Genomic DNA, 19583 nt, shown 5'->3' with positions numbered 1-19583 from the left:
TTCCCCCTGGAATGCTGATGCAATGGCTGGAGCTCTAGCAGTTCTATTGGACTCCAAAAGAGAGCTTGAAGTTGGAAACCTCATCTAAGGATGGAAAAACAGAAAGAAAGGAGCCCAAGCTCCTGGTGATATATTGAATCCATCATACCAGCCCCAGAATGCCTACCAACAGGCATTGCTTACATGAGGGATAAATACTTCTTTATCTCATTAAGTCACTGTCATTGTGATTTTCCGTTATATACTTTTGGACCTAATTCATAACTGATGCAAGTCCCTATCAGGTCAAATGATGAAAATAAAAATTTCAATTCAGGGTTCTCTCCTCTTTCTCAAGATTGTTTTTAAGTTCCAGAAGATTACATAGGAATAGAGTTGGGTGTGTGGTAGGGTGTGTGGGATCTTGTCTTTGTTCTCATCCTCTATTTATGCAGCATGTACGAACTTCTTTGCTATCATCTGGCCCTTGGTTGCTAGCCATGCAGATTACACCTGTATCCTCCTTGTTCTGACCACAGTATGGCTATTATTTATTTATTTATTTAGTTAGTTAGTTAGTTATTTGCCTCTTGGTACCACATCTACCCTGGGTTGCACAAGGAACACTCCACTACTCCCAAACCTTTCTTGTGTGAAGGAAAATTCATAAAATTGCCTCAGACGCATCTGCCTGGGTCCTACTCAAAGATACACTTTTCCTTCCACATAAAACTGAGGCATCAAAATCAGAGAATCCCATGATCCCACCATGTTTACGGGGGCCTACTCCTGCCATGAATGTGGTGGTCCAGGCCATATGTAGGCAGACATAAGCTTGTACCTATTCTAATTCATTACTATTATATTTTAGATTGTTACACATTTTAGTACCTTATTATTGGCAATGATTAGCTTGCAACCCACTTCGCAACACACTGTAACATGCCGATGTGTAGAAACACCGTGGTTGATAATTGCTGCAAAGATGTTCTTGTGGTGGCCTTCCAATCAGACCCTTGGAGCTGCCTCCTCCTCCTCATCATCGCAAAGAACAGAGAACCCCTATTCTAGTGCATCAAAAATCAGAGGCCGTGAGGATCTGCCAACCCCATAGTCACCTTACAAAATGCTCAGGGGTAGAATCATTTAAGCCCCAAGAGAATCTCAGACCTGGAAGCCACCATTCCTTCTTTTAGCAAGTTTACATCCATGTGCACTTCAGATTTATTTTTGAGAACAAGAAACAGGAGAATGTTGCTGGTCATAGGCATTATATATATATACACACATGCAAATATATATGACTTTATATATACACACACATATATATAAACATACATCTATATGCTTATATCGTTATTATTACGTTATAGACATATATACATTGCTATTTAAACTCTCTTCTGTAAGCTCTTTCTTCAAAATATAAATTGAGGTCAAATTGATATATAGTGGAATGCAAAGATCTTAAGTGTACAATCCCATGAGTTTTGTCCAGTGTATACCCTGATGTGACCCCAGTCAAGACAGAGAATATCTCCACAGCTGTAGTCAATATTCTGGTGATATATTAAAGGGATGGTTCAGAAGTCTTAAAAAAATGTGTGCACGCCTGCAGCCCTTAGGATGGATAATATCCCGTTGTTGACAGGGACTTGGGTCGGGCGTGTCTGGGAAGGGAGGTCAGGGAGTGGTGGCTCACAGGAAGATCTCAGACACCTGACCTTTCTCCCGTTGATCTTTTGTGTGGTCACTCTTATCACAAAATCATGTCAGGCTGTTTTCCACAGAAGTATTCTGATTATGTGAACTAGATCATGTGGCCTACGATAAATCACCCTCATTGTCCCTCGGTATTTTGAAAACTGATGAAACCGCTGATTCTTGGCTCCTTACTTTGTATGCAAATGATGAATTATAGATGGGAAATAGGAAAAAGAAGATTTTCCCTGGGTTGCCAGTTTGAAGCGAAGTGGATTAGAGAAAGAACACTGCTACTCTTGACTATTTATTGTGACATTGCTTAGAAAAATTCAAACCCCAAAGACTCCAAATCTCCAGGGACATTGTTAGCCTTCTGCAAGAATTATTAAAATGTACAGAAATGTAGGCGCTGCACTTTATAATAATTAATCAGGGTCTGTTGATTAATAAAGCTCATTTTTTAGTCTCGATGATTCCGAGTATCATACAAAGGACAGTGTCCTTGTCATTTTGATTAAGAAACCAGCCTTTGCAGTGGAAAGAAGTACAGGAACAGTCGCGCTTTCCTCCATCTCCCCATAAAATAAATATTGAATGAGAATATTAACTCGTTAACCTTGACAACAATTTGTAATTTTCATAAGGGGGAAAAAACTCGCATATTCAGCAAATAAATTGCTGCGGGGATTTCAGGAAAACAAATTGGAGAGAATGAAGAATGCTACCATATGAATTCTGTCATTTTTATGGGCCAGGGTGATTAATTTGTTTGTTTAGGTCCCTCAATTAAGGCCACAAATAGTGTAAGGTGTCGGGAGCAAGTTAACTGTTACATCTGGTATGGTACAGTCAACTGCGAGTGAGGAAGAAAGGTCATTTGGGGGAAACGAACAACTTGGCCCCCAATCCTGAGTCTTAATACCCTACCAGAGCCACATTACCTGGGGTTAGCTGCTGAAGCTGTAATTTCACTCTATTAATAGTTTAAAGCTTGTTTTAACAGATAACCCCTTTCACTGGGCAACTTTACGGGAAAATCATTAGGTGGAATTAGCAGTACCAGCCACAGCTTTTCCAGGGTTATCTAATTATTTTGAACTCAATTTAACTAGGAATAGAGATAAAATAAATAACCCATGAACTATTTACCTTGCCGGTTAGAAGGCTTCTTTTGTCATTAAAAGAAAGAAAGAAAGAAAAGAAGAGAAATCAAAAGGATTTGAGGACAGAATCAAAGCCCTGTTTTCTTAGTTTTGCATTCATCCTGCAGACCCAAGATATATTTCTTCCCTCCGATGACCTTTCACACTCCTTACCCCTGAGGATGTCATTTGTTGAAATATTTGTCATTATGTGTGTGTTTAGCATACTGTTTTCTCCCAGCTCGCTTGGCTTAAAACTTACTGCCTAGAGACTTTGGATAATCCACATTTTTGTTTGTAAGGTTTGTTTGTTCTCTTTGCTGGCTCCACTGCTGTTCCCTCTGGAGGGGATTGAGGATTTAATATGTTATTTTTTAATTTTACTTGAACACTGACTTTTTGAAGGAGAGGCAGGAATTAATATGTTTGTAGCATGGTTGGAGATTTTCTGTGGCACCTTGCTATAATGTCTATCCTGGCTTTGCCACTTTCTAGCAACAAGATCTTGGTCAAGTTCCTGTATCTAGTAGAGCCTATTTCCTGTTTCGTAAAAATGGGGTTAATGATAGTACCTACATTATGTGGTTGATGTTAGGATGAAATGAAACACATTACAACATCTGGCCCATAGTTAAGTATTCAAAAAATGTTAGCAGTGATAACAATGATGAAGATGGACGTGTTTGCAGACAGAGACTAAAAAGACAAGAAGGGCCATTGGGCAATTAACGGACTTCGTCTTTAAGGCAATAGGAAGAGTATCAAGACTGGAGATGAGGAAACTGGCGTTGCATTATAGGAGGCAGAATGAAAGGGAGTAGTGGTAGAAACAGGTCTGTAAGTTTGGAAATGAAAGATGAATGAGTTCATGCATTAAAATCTTCTTTCCAAGTACTTGTTATTCAGTGAACAAAGTCAATGCTGAAGGGGAAGACACATAAGGAGTGGGTGAAAGATAAGAAATAGACATTGTGAGGAGTGAGAAAGGTAGCTGACCTGGAGTGCTGGACAGCAGACTAGGAAAAGCTTTTGATCTCACTAATGAATCAGTGAATGAATGTGAGGTAGAGACCACTCCATGAGGATATCTTTATAGGGAGTGTTATGGAAGCCAATCATTGGGTAAATTGGTTCCATGATGATATCAAACGCTTGATCTTAAACAAAGAATAACAAACAGAAAGGTCAATGGCCAATTGCATTATTATCTGCACAAGAAGTCCATTTCACTGTGGTGTACAGTGGATGCTCAATAAATATTTGTTGGGTGTTGACTCAATGGTCTTCAGGTGTCTTGGGTTGGGGTTGGACAATGGCTTTACTCACCGTCATTATTGGTGTTTCAGATCAAACAAATATGAGCATTAAAATACACAAAGTAGTATTAGCCCAAATTATAAAATAAATATCCACGAGTTCCCACTGATATAAAAAGGATTGAATGAACAAATAAATGGGGGAGAATAGACAAATACCCCATGTGGAAGAATTACAAATAATTTATATAGATACCCTGCTCTCACAGAGGTGGAACTTAACTCCTTTAGGCGTAAGGTGTGTATAGTAACATCCTTCCAAAGATTACAGTGTGGAAAAGGGGAAAAAAGAGTAACTTTATAGTTGAAACATCTGACCAAAACTACCTCAGTCAGGCCAGCCAGGGTGATATTAACCGTGATGAGTTGTGTTGATAGTATGAACCCTTGATATGATGTGGTGAAAATGGCACTTTACTTCTTTGGTGTTCCTCCCCAAAATCCATAACCCCAGTATATTCATGAGGAAAACATCAGACAGATCTCATTTGGGGAACATTCTACAAAATACCTGACTAGCCCTCCTTCAAACTAAGGTCATCAGAAATAAGCAAAGTCTGAGTAATTATCACAGCCAAGAGGAGCCCAGGAAGACATGATGACTAAGTGTAACGTGATATCTTGGATTGGATCCTGGAACAGAAAACAGACAATAGGGGAAAATTAGGGAAAACTGAATAAAATATGAACTTTACTTAATAATAGTGGTTTACTGTTGGTTTGTTAATTGTGACAAATGTACCATACCAATGGAAGATGTTTCACTGGGTTTGGGGTATATGGGAACACTCTATACTGTCTTTGCAATTTTTCTGTAAATCTAAAACTATTCTAAAATTAAAAAGTGCTCTTTAAAAAAGAGCAAAAAATAGTAATTCTTTATAGAGGGTGAGGAGTGAGGAGTGAGGCTTAGGCTTGAAATAAGCATTATCTGTTTAGCATTTGGGACGGAAAGAATCCCGTTTCTAAAGGGAGATCAGAAATATCAGTGTTTCACAGCAGCAGATAGCAACTCTACTTTCTGCTGCTGAAACAAAAGTATGCTTGGGGAAGATTCTCAAACACAGCAAGAGAGATGTACCTACCGCCTTAACAAAGTCTAGGCTGCCACTCGGAGACTTCTAACACCTCTCTTTCTTTTCCTCTTCCTCTTCCGTGAGGCAATTTACTTAAATTCCCTTTGAAAACAGCACTTCACTTCTGTGGTTCATAGAACTGTTGTGACGATTTGGTGGGACAGTTCATGTAAAGCTCTTAGAACAGCATCCAGTTCACAATTACACTGTAAATATAAGTTTTTATCGTTCCCACTTTTTCCCTTAACGACATAATTCAAATAAAGTTTAAAATAATATACCTTTGTTAAATCATCTTTTAATGGTTAAAAAAAATAGGAGTATTGTCAACTTTTTTGGATCAATATATAAGGCTTTGGTTAATGAGTATTTGCTTCTCTGATAACTTCCTTTGGATAAATTACCAGAAGTGGGATTATTATAAAGTCAAAGGATATGAATGATTTTTAAGCCTATTGTAGCATACTGTGAAATTGCTTTCAGATAAAGAATAAGCTACTTTATAGTCTCACAGGTAATACAAGATGCTGTCTTTTGCTGGTGTATATATGCTTTGTCCTTTTTTTCCCCATATACCATAAATCCTTTTCTGTGTTTAAGAAATCCCCTTAGTTTTGAGGTAGAGGCTGTCTCTCCCAATAGCTGCTGAAAAGTCACATGCTCACTTCTCCATGCTGCTTTGAAGCAGTTTTGTCATCTAGGTTCTTCCAGTGAGATGCCCAGGCTTGCCCAGAATTTAAAAGGGAGCTGGTGGTTCGAAGAAGCAAGGGGCTGCAGGGACCTCCCCGTGGCAGCTGCGGGGTTCTGAGCTCCAGATCAGGTTCCTGGGGGAGCAACTGGCAGGGCGCTGAGGCAGCAGTCAATTTCGTGGGATATTGGCCGGCCATGGGGCAGCACCTAATGCTGGACCAATTCTCTTTGTCACCCGAGGCCGTGCAAATGGCTTCTAACCCTGGACTTAATTCTTCAGCTTTTCCAGAAATGCTGTGAGTGACCCAATAACATTGTAACAAATTACCTTCTTGCTAAAATCAGGCTAAATAGGTCACTACTGCTTGCAAGGAAGACCCCTAATATTTACATACATCATTTTACCATCCTTCGACAGCGCTGAGTATTAAAATAGTTTTCATCTCTGTTCACATGCTAGGTGAAAATCTTATATTCCTTTGTTTTAATGATCGCTGTTGAGTTTGAGAAGCTTTTTACATGTTTACTTGTCAACTGGATTTTGCTCTACTTCTTCCCCATAGAATTTGCTCCACTCTCCTCGTACTCCATAAAGCTAAGGAATCTCAGCAAAGGAAGAGCACAAAGTGATAGATCGTGGCTCTTCGACAAGGAGTGTTATTTTTTTTCTCCCACTTTTCTGTATATTTTCTTAATAGTAAGAACAGGTAATATTTCTTGTATAATTTCTATCTGCTAACAAATTTTCTAGGGGCTTTCCATGCAATATTTCATGTAATCCTGCAAAAATCCTGTGAGATAGATAGTGTCACTGTTCCCATTTCCTGGGTGAGAAAACTGAGCCATAGAGAGGTTATTAACTCCTGTCAGGTTACCAGTCTAGCAAGAAAATTGTAACCCAGGCGGCCTAATTACAGAGGTGGAAATCTTTCCCATTTCACTAGGCTATATATTATTTCTATGTTCATTAAAAATTACCAACTACCATAAAACCCTAAGAAGAATGATTGTATAAGCAAATCATCAAAATCACTAACAAATCATTACCAGAACCTGTCTGTTATTAGGGGTTGTTCTTTTAACATATCTATTGCCAAAGAATTTCAGGTTCTGCATTTTAGTTGAAATTGGAGGTTTTCTGGAGATCAATGGAATCTGCAGCTTTTTGTATGTAGCCTTGTGATAGCTTATTAAAACGAGGCAGTAGGGAAAATGCTGGCGGAGGTCGTCATTCATTTACAGCAGGTTTCATTGACTAATACCAGTGCCAGTTTTTGTCCTGCTTTTGTTTCTCAAAGTGCTAATAGCAAGATTCTGTCCCTGCAATCTTATTACTGGTGGCAATGGAATATAATCAGGCAGTACCTGCAGGATAAGTCAAAAGATTAAATTAAGTTGGGATTTGAATTCCCACTAAACACAGAATCAAACAAAGATTGGATTTCTGGACCCCAGTCTCAGAATGGCTTTCAAGGGCTCCCCTTAAAGAACAACAAAAATATATCATTATTCACTTTGACCACTGGCATGTAAAAAGGAAATGCAAACAAACAGCGATGAGGGAGAGAAGGAACTCCAACAACATGGAATCCCATCCTGTATTCCCAAAGTAAGGACATTACGACTTTGTAGAGTTTGTTCATTTCCTGACTGGCCCTGGAAGAGTCCCTAGTTGAATTCGCATTTGGCTCCATGAAGGATTCCAAATGGAAGAATGCGTGTTTCCACTCCTAGACTCCTGACAGTCCCATCTTGATCCACTGCTCTGCTCCTGAATGTGAGGTCAAATTAGTACAGGACTGGACTTGGTTTGGAAAAGCTACTGAGAAGAAATTCTAAAAAAGCTGCAATTTAGGTTAATTATTGGCACGAAAGATGTGAAAAATCAAAATATTGGAAGGGAGGGGAGGATTTTTCCTTCCTTATCTTTTCCTTTTTCCATGTTCTGTGTTTGTCGGTGGTGGTTTTGCTGTTCCTAAATATACTACATGATTACCTTTGTTAAGCAAACCAAATTATATGCAATTGAGTATTGACAGTGATTCTTGAAATTGAAAATGTGTGTTCATGCTCCTGGCTTTCTCCTGATGTCCTTCCATCAAGAGCTAGTGCTTCCTGAAGACATCCTGACACCAAACAACCTTATAAAATTCTTCTAGAGATTTCACTCTTCTTATGGTCCTCTTTGTAAAGACACAAAGGTTTAAGCACGTTATAATATTAGAGAACAAGAAAACCACACTGAAGTGAAGGTACCAGTTGGTGCCTCAGAAAATTTACAGATTTCTGCACATCAGTAATCTTCAGAACCACTTTTGAATCTGAAAACAGCAAGAGCCTATCTACTGTATAATATGTATAATTGAATAATATCAACTATTGTAAGAATAACTAAAATTTATTGATCACTTAATGCATGTTGGACCCTCTTCTCAGATCTCTACATGTGTTAACTCATTTAATTCTAATAACAGCCTTATGAGGCAGGTTCAAGTATTAGATGAGGCTCTGGGAACTGATAGGGAGGGAGAGATCACTTGTCCAAACTCATAGCACTGGCAAGCGGCAAAGCTGGGGCTCAAACCCCAGTGGCTGTGCTCCTAATAATTATACAGTACTACTTCTGCAAATGATGCTAAAAACGGATTTATCCTATATATTCTCATTTTCTGTTCCTGTATCATATTTACAACTCCAAACAAACAAACAATTTTCCTCCTTGGCAGTGGAAGTCCACATCCCTTTATTAGAGTCAAATTTGCCCATGGTAGTGGTCATTATGCCTTTTTGTCTGCTCAGAATCTTAACTACTTCTGCTCTACATTTGGAGTGCCATTTCTCTCCCTTTGATTACAGTGTTACAGTGACTGTCAACCAAACTTCCCCATCACTTCTTGGCCAATTGATGGGCGTGTGACCCAAGTTAAGCCAAATGGTTCCGTTTCCTTGCGATTTGAATCTTGAAAAGAATGACTCAAACCCTAGTGTATCTTGGCCCTATTCATCAGCTTCATCTCTGCACGTTCATGGAGCAGTCCTTGTTCCTACACTTTCTGAGACCTAATTTTAAACTTGCCTTTTGATTTCGTGGCCTATTGCCTCCTCTTCCAATAAGTTCTCTTTCTCTCTCTCTTTTTTTTTTTTGCTTAACTTAGCCAAAATAGACTTCTGTTAGCAGCCAAAGAATCTTAACAGATATACCTATCAAGATAGACAAGTGTTAAAGAAAAAAGAACATTTCCCCACAGGAGTCCTTCTCATGCATTCCTGAAATTAAATATAATGGTGAAGAGTTATTTATTGAGTGCTTATTGTATGCGGGCACTGTGTGAAATGCCTTATGTGCATTCTCTACAGATGAGGAAACTGGCTTTCAGAAATGAAATGCCACGAAAAGGAGATGGATGGTGTCGGAAGACCTCAAAAAAACCTGAGCCTCCATCCAGGAGCCTCACCCCCAGGAAGAGTTTTAGGGATGGTGGGTCACTGGAGTCTGACTCAAAATGAAGACTGATCAAAATGAGTGATGGTACACCCTTCATAATTTACCAAGTGCTTTCATATACAAGCACTTAATCATTTAATCTAAGTGAGATACACTGCAGGTCGGTATTCCAACCACCTGCCAGGAATACTACCCTCCACCCCTCAGTTCTTGCTTTGGTCTCATCCCTCTCATCACTCAGCTCTCCATTCAGATGTCACCTCCTCAGAGAGGCCATCCTGACAAACTGATGTAAAATGTTCAGCCCTCTCCAGGCACTGACTATCCCCTTCATTGTCCTCCTGGCTCTTATAACTGCCAGAAATGATATTCCTGTGGTTTCTTGGGTATTATGTCACCCCATTAGAATGCAAATCCCTGTGACTATCTTGTTCACCTTCGTATTTTCAGTACATTCTGTTTCTGACACAGAGCAGACACTTACTAACATTTGCTTAATGCATAAATAAAAGAATACATTTTTATTATTCTATAATTCCTCTCCATTTACATCTCTGGAACTGCTGGCTGCGTCATGGTGATTAAGTTACTCCACCTTAGGAAGTTTCTGTTTTTCACCCGTTAAATGGGGACAATATGAGTACCTCTTGTTATGTTTGTTTTAAGACTTGAGTGAAGGGATAAAATGCATTGTGTCTGGTTACATTACGTGTTCAGTAGGAAGGGAAGGGGAGCAGACACTTGTGAGCAGGAAACTACTCTTCACACAGCCACTATTTGGACAGGCAATATTTGACTCAGGCACAAAAGTGCAAAATTGTATGGTCATGGATAGAAAGGGAGATTTTTTAAATATTGGAAATTTAAGGTAGATTCAGAAACTGGGAAGTGAAACATACACAATCTGATTTCTAACATCCTGTATTGCTGTAAATTTACTATGTTAGGACTCTTTGGTTTCAAATTTGGTTCTACATTAAAAGAACTAAAGCACAAAAGTATATTCCTATCACAAAACCCGCCAGGGCCAATCTGGCAGGGCTTGATCTGAGGGCTCAGTGATAATGGTAGGATGTGCCTCTCTCCATCTCTCAGCTTTGCTTCCCTCTGGGTTGCCTCATTCAAGCAGTACATTCCTTTATGTGGCTGTCCTCTACGGCATCAGACTCACAGCCTACCAGCTAAAAGCTTTGGTGAAATAAGGGCACATCTTCCTCTGTATTTCCAGCAAAGGTCTCAGAATTGTGTCTTCTTGGCCTGGCTTGGGTCTCCTGGTAATCTCCAAACTAATCATGGTAGCCAAAACTATAGATCACTTTGATTGGCTAGGCCTGGGTTATGTGTCCAAGCTTGGAGCCAAGGGTGAGTCAACCGCTTGGAGACTAAGATTGGAGAAGGAATGGCCCCCTAAAGGAGAACTGGATGCTGTTTCCAGAGGGAAAAATGGAAGACTGGGCAGACACAGTCGACAGCCAGCTACTTCAGGTAGAAGTAAGTGATAGTTGTGAAGATGCTGACTCTGATGGTGAAAGAGAAGAAAGTGTGACACAGAGTGATCAGGTAGCTTGTGCAAGAATCCTCATGTAGAAAGAGGGTGACCAACCATCCTGGTTTGCCTGGGCTTTCATTGCTAAAACTGGGAAAGTCCCAGGTAAACTGGAATGAGCTGGTCACCTTATCCAGAAAGTACCATTAGAACCATGCCTCAAACTCTGTTTGGCGTTGTCTTTTCTTCTTTCTCATGCCCCAATCATTCACCAAGCTTTTCCTGAGCACTTTCCAGAGGCTTGAACTAAGCTGGTTATGGGGATTCACAGATAAAAGACTAGTGTCTTCTGCCAAAGAAGGACAAACAGACAATAACAAGGCAGTAAGAGCTCTAATGCAGTAGGTCCGTCATAATATGCAATTGTCTTGGAAAGTGACCCAACCCTGATAAAGGCTGTGTATGAGGTTGGGCATAAGAATATTCCCAGATAAGAACATTCTGATGTCAGTTTTGAAGGAGAAATAGAATCAAGTTCATGACTTCTGATTCCAACTAAATGATCTTTCCATTAAGCTGAACTATGAAGTGTGGGTTACATCAACAGAAACACGGAAAGATACTTGGTTCTCCCCAGGAGTGACATCCTCTTGACTGACAGCTTAACATATGCCATAGAAATGGGAGGTACACAGATGCGGACATAACCACATAGAAGCCTCTGCGTTCATCTGAATTTTAGAAGACTGGTGTCTGGCTATGTCTGAACTTCCCCAGGAAAGATAACAAATGTCTTTGCAAATTTTGATCCTATTTGCCTCTTGTTGAGCCTCCCTCCTATCCACATCCACATAGCACTGAAGCACCCACACCATAAGGGCCCAGAAGCTCTCCTGCTGCCAAGAACCACCCCCCACCATGATCTTGGCTTCCATCCAAGAGCAGACGAAGGATGGCTCTCAAGACAAGCCCCAAGTATCAACTTAGCCCTGAAATAAGCACATAAATGCATGTACACACACACATGCACACAAGCACATACATGTGCACTGTGTGAAAATTATTCTAAACACCCTGCTATTTCAAAGAGATTGTACACGAAGGAGGATTTGAGTCAGGGAAAAACCGAAGCATTTTGTTTCATAAATAGAATTGGTGTGGGAGTTGATTGTTTTCTCTCCTGAGGGATAAACCTTTTAATTTAATAACAGTCAGAAAGCACCTAAATGTTCTTGAGGAAAAAAATATCATTTCCTAAGAGGGCAGAATCTATTCACTTGCTGAATACTTGGAATGAGGCATTTCAGCACAGTGTTACACAAAAATACCAACCAAAATTTTCTGTGTTGCATTTTACTAATAACGATAACTGTAGTTATCACTTCTTGGGAAATTTCTACGGGTGGCAGGTGTTGCACAAGTATTATCTGACTTATTCCCCAATGCCAAGCCTATGAAGTGGAGATCATTATAATCCCCATTTTGCAGGTGGGTAAACTGAGGCTAAAAGAAGTTAGTCAATTTGCAAGTAAGGGACAGAGCAGGAATTCAAACTCGGATCTGTCTGTCTCGCTTCAAAGTTCTATTTGTATTCAACATCATTTATAAAGCAGGTCTGTTTGCGGTACCTTCCAACAAAGCCATCTAAGGCGGGATATATGATTCATGAGGAGAAAGGAACTAAAAATGAAAAATGAGTTTACACAGTATTTATGAAGAGACTGTCACCACAGCTGAGGCAACAGACAGGAAGGTGGCCAGGCCAAGAAAATGAAATTATATGTGTGGGAATAAAAAATGAACGGCTATCTTTACACAAATAGAATTTGGCCATATTTGGGGTAGATGACTTGTTTTTTGCCAGACCTTTGTGAAGTGTCTCGTTGCTTTTCCGTGCATATATATAAAATAGTAAAGACTAAGAAGGGCACAATCAGAGATGTGTAAGTTATAGTAACTCTTTCACTTCATTTATAGCAGACTGTTCTGCCTTCATCTTCTCCACCTTAGTGGAGATTCAGAGATACCCCATCCAAGCCAGTTTTCATAAACCATTCAAATTCAGTCAACAAATAAGGCCCTAGCCTTTATTAATAATAATTTCTAATATTTATGGACTGCTTATTCTATACCAGGCCCTCATCTAAAGAATTTACGTGTATTAACTGATTAAAATCTTTATAACAACTCCATGAGGAAGGTACCTTCGTTATCCATGTTTTTCAGAAGAAGAAATTGAGGTACAAAGAGGTTAAGTCTCTTACTCAAGGTCTCAGAGCTAGTAAGTATCAAAGCTGGGATTCAAACCCAAGGGGTCTGGCTCCAGAATCCATACCCCTACCCCTTATGCCACACTTTCTCTAGACCAGGGATCAACACACTTTTTGCTATAAAGGGCCAGATAGTAAGTATTTCAGTCTTGGCAGGCCATGTGGTCTCTGTCACAACTGCTCATCTCTGTTAGACAGCTACAACTGCCATTGTAGTGTAAAAGCAGCCATAGGCAATCTTTACATGGATGGGCAAATCTGTGTGCCAGTAAAACTTTATTTACAAAAAGAGGCAGTGGGCCAGATTTACTGACCATTGGTCTAGGCTACATTATACTATACACACTGGTTAGGATTCTTGTTCTCTTACGTGGGTCATTCAAACCATAGTTACAGTAAATTTTCTCACATGCCTTTTGGCTTTTCCACATTTTGCTTGTTCTACTTGTAACATGTTCCTTTCCTTTGTTAGGTTGTTAATGATGATGATGGTGATACTTGCAAATGTTGACTGAATGCTTCTATATGGGTGGGAGAGCTGAGGTAAGAGAGGGAAGGAAACTTGACCAGACAGCCAGAGTATGTGAGCAGAGCTGAGACTCAGAGCAAAAGGTCCAACTCCAAAGAATTTCATCCTACTCACTAAGCATAGTTACTCCAAGTGTGATTCACAGATCATTTGCATCAGGATCTTGGGGAGAGGACTGTAATTCTGCACTTTACCAAGCCTCCTAGGTGATTCTTGAGTGCATTAAAATGTGATGAGCATAGCACTAACCCTGTGTGGCCGAACATTTCTTGTGGGTTGCTCTCTTAGACCTTCAAGCCTGGATGAGGGCTTCTTTTGGGTCTTTCCAAGCACTGTCATTATCCATCCTACTACTATTTACTGTATATTATAATTATCTGAACACTTGTCTGTCTCCTCTATTAGTCAATCATCTTCGAAGGTCATGAACAGTGTCTCTAGTTCACTGTTCTACAGCTAGAGCCCATCATGTAGTTGGACCTCTATGTATATTTTCTGAACGAGTGAATAAGTTACTCATTAGAAGTCTTAACTTCCTGGGTTTTATGATGCTCTTCATAACCACCTTTTCTATGTGTACCACATGATTTGTATGGTTTTCCCCTGGATTCCCTTGTTTTCCTTTCTTTTTCTATGAATTCCTTTGTTGAATTTTGTATATTTTAAGTATGCATTGGCCTCCCCCTACATGCAAAGTTTTTATTTTATTTTCAGTTTGCCTAATGCTGACTATAACTGTCCTTTAGGGAAAATATCCTAAAAGATGGCATTATTTACATGTCAATTTGTTAAGCAATTATTAGTAATGATTTTAGTGAAGAATTGTCAGAGTCCTTACCTTCAAGGAGTTTTTAATTTAGTTGACGAAGATCCAAAACTCTATAAAACGGCAAAGAATATATGTAGTTCTGTGCTTAATTGCATTATACAGATAAATCCATAAGTCTAACAAATAAGTATTAAGCACTTATGCCTTCTAGTCACTGGCATAAATGTCAGAGATACAGGAGTGAGCAATACAGGGTTCACGGAACTTATATATTAGCTCAAAAAGACCATACCATAAACCAGAAAGATAACACATAAACAAGACAATTGCAGATAGTGGTAAGTGATGGAAGAAATTGAAATAGGGTAAAATGATAGTGCCTGGGGGTAGAATACTCTGGATAGGGTAATAAGGGATCTCTGAGGGAAAACTTGAGGGGCAAGAAAGAGCAGGATACATGAAGATTAAGGGCAGAGAATTCTAGGCTGAGAAAAAAATGGAGAACCCTTAAGAGGAACAAGCTGGTCATGTTCTAGGACATCTCTGGAGCATTAGAGGGAAGGGGATGGTGGGAGATGGAAACTGAGAGGCAGGTGTGGTTGGTCCGCAAGATGACTTGGTAAGGAGTCGAGATTCTGTTCTACAAATGTTGTGAAGCCATTGGTGGGTTTTAGGGAGGAAATTAACATGATCTGCTGAATTTGTTTTTAAAGATAACTTTTGCTGCTAAGAAAAGTGGATTGTTGAGGGTCAAGAGTAGAAGTAAAGAACATATTAAGAGGGCAGTTGCAGTAGTTCAAGTAAGACATTTTAGTTGATGGTTGTTGAGATGGAGAGAAATAAAGAGATGAGGAGTATTTTGTGGTCAGAGGACTTGCTGATGGATGGCCTGTGGAGAATGAGGTCAAGAGAGAACTATAGGAAGACTCCCAGTCCTTCAGCTTGAAAAATTGGGTAGATGGTACTGCCATTTACCAAGACATGGACAAATACAGGAGAAACATTTTTGCAAAGTATTGATATTTAGAAAGTTCTTTTAAAGATATGTTAATTTTGAGATGAATATGTGGTCCTCCAAGTGGAGAAATCAAATATGTAGCTGGGTATATGAATGGAATTCAGTGAAAAAATCAGAGCATGGGATAAAGTTTGGAAGTTACTGACTATAGATGAAATTTAAAACCATAGCACTAGATGAAGATGACTAGGGCTTGCTCTCAAACAGGAATACAGAAGGGTGGGTTGGGAGTTGACCTACAATAGCTCAACAACCTGCACAGATGGTAAGGAAGTAGGGAGTGATTATTGCAAATCTACTGAGAAGTCCTGTTGCAAAGGGGAACATTTTGGAGGATGCTGGGGGGGAAAAAGCAGTTTTGGTTTCCTCTCATACTGAGGAAGTGCGTAGATCTTTGCAAAATTTCTCCTGTTTAAGTGCCAAAGATCATGCTACAAAGAAGACTGTTATCGCCCTCAGAAGCCAAGATGTTAAAGGACGCTTGATGCGGTGTTTGTTTCTAAGGAGTTCAAACTTTCAGTTGCTATCAATAAAGTTAACTAACGTCCAACTTTCCTAAATTTGTATTTTATGATGTAGCACATCCTCTCTTCTCAGCTATGTATACAAGAAGGAGTTGTATTGCCAATACCCACCACACATGCTTATACATACACATGCTTGATACATGCTTGATAGCCATAGGCACACACCCCTTAAAACACATCCATCAAAGAATCAACATTGTGAAAATGACTCTACTACCCAAAACAATCTACAGATTCAATGCAATCCCTATCAAACTACCAATGGCATTTTTCAAAGAACTAGAACAAAAAATTTCACAATTTGTATGGAAACACAAAAGACCCTGAATAGCCAAAGCAATCTTGAGAAAGAAAAACGGAGCTGGAAAAATCAGGCTCCCGGACTTCAGACGCTACTACAAAGCTACAGTAATCAAGACAGTGTGGTACTGGCACAAAAACAGAAATATAGGTCAATGGAACAGGAGAGAAAGCCCAGAGATAAACCCACGTACATATGGTCACCTTATCTTTGATAAAGGAGGCAAGAATATACAATGGAGAAAAGACAGCCTCTTCAATAAGTGGTGCTGGGAAAACCAGACAGCTACATGTAAAAGAATGAAATTAGAACACTCCCTAACACCATGCACAAAAATAAACTCAAAATGGATTAAAGACCTAAATGTAAGGCCAGACACTACAAAACTCTTAGAGGAAGACATAGGCAGAACACTCTATGACATAAGTCGCATCAAGACCCTTTTTGACCCACTTCCTAGAGAAATGGAAATAAAAACAAAAATAAACAGGACCTAATGAAACTGAAAAGCTTTTGCACAGCAAAGGAAACCCTAAACAAGATGAAAAGACAACCCTCAGAATGGGAGAAAATATTTGGAAACGAAGCAACTGACAAAGGATTAATCTCCAAAATATACAAGCAGCTCATGCAGCTCAATATCAAAAAAACAAACAACCCAATCCAAAAATGGACAGAAGACCTAAATAAACATTTCTCCAAAGAAGATTTACAGATTGCCAACAAACAGATGAAAGGATGCTCAACATTACTAATCATTAGAGAAATGCCAATCAAAACTACAATGAGGTACTGCCTCACACCGGTCAGAATGGCCATCATCAAAAAATCTACAAACAGTAAAGGCTGGAGAGGGTGTGGAGAAAAGGGAATCCTCTTGCATTGTTGGTGGGAATGTAAATTGATACAGCCACTATGGAGAACAGTGTGGAGGTTCCTTAAAAAACTAAAAATAGAACTACCATACGACCCAGCAATCCCACTACTGGGCATATACCCTGAGAAAACCATAATTCAAAAAGAGTCATGTACCACAATGTTCATTGCAGCTCTATTTACAGTAGCCAGGACATGGAAGCAACCAAAGTGTCCATCAACAGATGAATGGATAAAGATGTGGCACATATATACAATGGAATATCATTCAGCCATAAAAAGAAATGAAACTGAGTTATTTGTAGTGGGGTGGATGGACCTAGAGTCTGTCATACAGAGTGAAGTAAGTCAGAAAGAGAAAAACAAATACCATATGCTAACACATACATATGGAATCTAAAAAAAAAAAAGGTTCTGAAGAACCTAGCGGCAGGGCAGGAATAAAGACACAGACGTAGAGAATGGACTTGAGGACACGGTGGGGGGGGGAAGAGTAAGCTGGGATGAAGTGAGAGAGTAGCATTGACATATACACACTACCAAATGTAAAATAGATAGCTAGTGGGAAGCAGCCGCATAGCACAGGGAGATCAGCTCGGTGCTTTGTGTCCACCTAGAGGGGTGGGATAGGGAGGGTGGGAGGGAGACGCAAGAGGGAGGAGATATGGGGATATATGTATGCATATGGCTGATTCAGTTTGTTATACGGCAGAAACTAACACACCATTCTAAAGCAATTATACTCCAATAAAGACGTTTAAAAAAAAACCACAAACTCACATCCATCAAGTAATTCAGATCTTTTCAAAGAAAAAAGTTAGAAAAAAAGGGCTGTCCAGTTTTGTACCTAAACCAGCCCCCAAAATACTCGCTGGATGTGCTAAGAATCCCTAATGAGGAGGGCAGCCATCTGGCAAATGACCCATTAGATTGAAACAAAAATGTCAACACAAGCAAAATATGTGAAATTGTTGACCATTGACAGACAGCCTGTTGATGGGCATCTATTTAGCTTTCAAAGCAGTCTGGCAGCTAGATTAAAAAAAATCTATCAGACCTGAAAAGCCTTAACAGGCCAAATTTCCCCGGGGGGCCTTTCTATATGGTACTTATCATTTTCAGAGCCATGATAGCTCTGATTGTCTCAGGCATCATTAGCCTAAATAGAGTAATGATGACAATGTGGGGAGCCATCTTGAACACATAATCTGGGGCATGTGTATGCACGTGCACCTGTGTGTGCATATTGTATGGTTTTGTTCAGCCCTGCAACTTGTAGGGTTGTGCTCATTCCCTTGGCTTCATCAGAGCTTTGCACTGGGTAATTAATTTCCTGACATCACCAAGTCCCTTCATATGATCACACAGAGGGAATAGGTGACGTTGGTGTTGATTTTCAAGGTACGTGTTCCTTGTTCAGAGTCTCACCCCAGCCTCCATCAGCGACCACCTTCCGCTAAGAAAGTGATCATTGTGCAGTTTCTTTGCCTGATGAAACTGTTTCCATACTCACTTGGCTTCCTAATTGGACCTTGTACCTTTTGGAGAAAAAAAAAATCTGAGTTGCCTCCAGCTTGGCAGAAGCTAAAGTGAGAAGCCATGGAGATGTGGTTTCTGAAGGAGCAATTGATTTGTTTCACACACCACCTACCTTCCTTGAAAATTAAAAAAGCTCACCGACAAAGTGGCAATTGGTCAGGACCTCAGGAGGGCGAAAATACATGAAAAAAAAATTAATTTCAAACTGTGAAACTCAGCCAGCAAGAGCTAATAGCCCCATTCCCGACACACAGCATTCGCCTTCTGGTAAATGCAACAAAGCCTGAGTGTGTGTGTTTGCTGATTTTTTTCTTTTTTTTAAATGGGGGAAAATCTGTGAAGGCATATACCTCTTACCCTGATTTCATCACTCTCGCTACATGCACTTAACATCACCGCCATCTTCCTAAAGGAGAGTTTGCAAACCCAGTCCCTGATTATTTCCTGCTCCAACACGTCCACCATGGAGCAGGTAACGTCACTTCCCCAGTTCTCTCTAATCGTGGAAGCATCGTAATTAACCACGTCCCCCCAAATGTTGGCTGAATGGCTGGCCCCTAATTTGTATACTTTCTGCAGAGGTTTCAGTGTCTCGTGAAATTTATTGCCATACTAAAGTCACCTTTTAAATTATGGATCACGATATTGGTATGCTGCTAAAAATGTTCACAGCATTGTAATTTTATGCACTGGCAATAAACATGAAAAATGCATTTTGGGGTTGTTTAACATTAAAAATAATGTTTTGGAAAATAAATTTTAGGAGAAATTTAGTGCTCAGAAAAATGACCATATTCACAGTTCCAGAGACACAGATCCATAATCCAAAGAGGATGGGGACCAAATTTGCAGCCCAGATAGGTCACCAGCCAAGCACCGCAAGGACAATTAACTTCACCTAGGTTGCATTTAGATG

The sequence above is a fragment of the Balaenoptera borealis genome (assembly GCF_965194805.1).
Source record: "Balaenoptera borealis genome assembly, chromosome: 16".
In the NCBI taxonomy this organism is placed as follows: Eukaryota; Metazoa; Chordata; class Mammalia; order Artiodactyla; family Balaenopteridae; genus Balaenoptera; species Balaenoptera borealis.
This window is presented reverse-complemented; position numbering follows the sequence as displayed.